Source organism: Cibotium barometz, chromosome 2 (assembly GCF_041138505.1).
Source record: "Cibotium barometz isolate CiBa-2024 chromosome 2, ASM4113850v1, whole genome shotgun sequence".
NCBI lineage: Eukaryota > Viridiplantae > Streptophyta > Polypodiopsida > Cyatheales > Cibotiaceae > Cibotium > Cibotium barometz.
The window spans coordinates 39,767,192-39,770,236 of NC_141047.1; positions in this window are offsets into that span (position 1 = coordinate 39,767,192).

Below are 3,045 nucleotides of genomic sequence, written 5' to 3' on the forward strand. Positions count from 1 at the left end.
AATTATTTTCATCTGTAAACATATAAAGGAGTTTTTATCCAGTGTGGAATTATCCTACCAGTATTTATCCAGCTTATTGTCTAATCAGTATATACACCTGCAATATCAACGTAACAAATAGAATGCAATTTCAAAGCAGTTTATCTATATGCCATGTGTAGGCAAACATTCTATATCAATGTAACAATTAGAATGTTCATTTTAAAGTAATTTCATGCCATGTGTAGGCAAAACTAATTTAGGCGAGAGGATAGCAATTTTTTGACACTATGCACAATCTCAGACAGTAAATGTACATTCCTCTTTCTTTTCCAAAAATCAGACAAAATTATGAAAAATTGAAGCATTAACTACTCTAGTGGCTTGAAGTAGAAAACAGACCATGCAAAATCTAGTAACAAAAAGTGTTATAAGTTTAGCTCAGCAAACATCAAGGTATACATTATGAGCATGATGTTAGGCATGCCCATCTACTCAGTACTAGGTAAGCTATGATACTATTGGTAGGAATATCTACCAAGGGTGTAAATAGGAACTAGCATCCAGCAAACTTGTATAGAATTTATAAGGGATGCCAACACCAAAACAATATAGAGGTGACAGCTCTCCATCTGTAACATGCCAGAAATTAGCCAACAAATTTTATGTACATGTACAGGATTTTCCTCTAGAAGAGCTATTAGTGACAATAGGAGATAAGGAAGAAGTAAAAGCATGCAGGCTATAGATAAAAGAAGTTTATCTAGAGAATGCCCACACTATAACTTCTCGTGAATTTAGAAAATAAGATTGTCTTTGAATGTTGAGGTCAACTTGCTAAGTGATGTAAGCAAAGCAACAATCTTGAGCCCAAATTACCCCATAAGATAATATATGTGAGGGATCACTAGCGTCCCATACCACCATGATACCTCCCATACATACCTTAACAATTTGAAACTCCCTAGTATGCTGTCTAGGAAATATGAATAAAATCCTATATAAAAGGAATAAGATGGCCTTATCCAGACTTTCACATACTAAACCTGTCTCTTTATACTTGAGACTACATCAAGGAATAACCCTTATCGAGTATATCATTAGAAAAGAATTTTGAATTATTGGCGCCTTTCTAATGATAACTACCCAAAACATAATAAAGTTAGGGTAGAAAAATAACTCACCTAGATATATAAGCAACTAGGTATCCGAGTTGGAATATATACAAGAGTATAAAAAATATACTCCAAAATTATGTGCAAAAAACAAAGGTAAATGCTACCTTCAAAGCACATGTAATTATTCAAAAGATCAAAAGATCCTTATAAAACCATGGATAAAAGCATAAAAGCTCCTCGAATCCATAAAGACCATAGTTGATCATAAAAATCAATGCATGCCATCTAATGGTCATTAATCATGCCAAAAGAAGCATTAAAATTGGTGGCCAACTCATCAATCCGGAGTATATGAACATTGTGTTGTTCAAACGAAACTCCAAAGTAAGCAAGTGAAATACATGTGTGTAGCACTCAATTAAAAAACCCCTAGACACAAGTGATCTAGGCAAAACATGATGAGTCTATATAAAACTTGAAAAACATCCAATAAAATCCACCAAAACAAACCGATCAACTAACCCATGATAGAATTTGTCTTAGGCTTAAGAAATTAAGCACAATCCACACTTAAATAAGTGCAAAATAAATTATCATGGAAAAGTGTCAAAGGTGAAACACACTTTGAACGTAAATTATAGCCATAAAAAGAAATTAAGGAACATGTCCAAAAAGAATGGCTAAACAATGGTAAAAAATCATGAATACATCCTTTAGAATTAATCCAAACATAAATATCCATTAATATGAGGTATAATCATATTAATAATATGCGAATAATCCACATCTATCTAATGTCAGTACGAGAAAACGTACTTCAACATTAAATAACCCTCGAAAATATTAAATTCTCGAGAAAAAGAATTATCATAATTTTTTTCTAATTTTCTCTGATTTTATAGGGCCTCAAAATATGATAATTTTGAATTCCACCAAACCTATCTTATGGCATCCCAAACCTATATTTTTTCAAAAAAAAAAATTAGCAATTTAATTTGCCAAAATACCATTGATATTTTAAAAATACCAATTTTTAGGATTTCTAAAAATAATTTCTAGAAATTTCCTAATTTTTCCCGAGAATCCCATCGTTCATGAAATTTCCAACTCCGCCCGACAATTCTCAAATCCAATGAAAATTTACAATTTTAATGGATTTTTCTAATTTTTTGGATCAAAAAATATATATTTTAAAGAAATTTGAATGGTCACGGGCTCCCGAATGGACACACCACATGCCAAACACCAACCCCACATTTTCTCAAATTTTAAAATAACCTTTGTCTAATTTCCCACTAATTTTCAAGAAATTTTTGAAATTTTTAAATTACCCCGAACGCATTTAGAATACGAACGGTCAAAAAATTTCGGAATTCCAACGGTTTTCTCGGAATACGGAAAGCCAAAAGTTTTGGGAAAATGAAAAGACAAAAAAAATCGGAATGTGAAAGGTCAAAGGTTTCCGGAATACGGAAGGTCAAAAGTTTTTCCGGAATTCGGAAAGCCATAAGGTTTCAGGAAAATGGAAAGCCAAAGGTTTTCCAGAAGATGAAAAACCAAAAAAAAATTCAAGAAGAAATTTTTGGTAATTTTTCAGAGATTTTTTTTAAATCCCATATTTTTAAGGCTTTTTTCAAGCTTTTTTTTGAAAAAAAATTCAAAAGCTTTTTTTTAAATAATAAAAACTCATTTTTTTAAAAATAAAAAAATAAAAAAAGCTTTACGCTTTTAAGCATTTGATTTTTTCTAGGGAGGCATTTTTTTTCACTCGACTGCAGCGCAGCCCCCTCCCCCCGTCGCCTGCGCGTAGAAGAGAAGGATGAGTCTCTTCTCTCCTCTCAACCCTCTCCACCCTCTCCACCCTCTCCAATATCTTTCCTCTCCAATTCATTCTTTCTCCTCCCATCTCTTCTCTCTCTCTGTTAATCAGAGAGATTAACTTTAATCC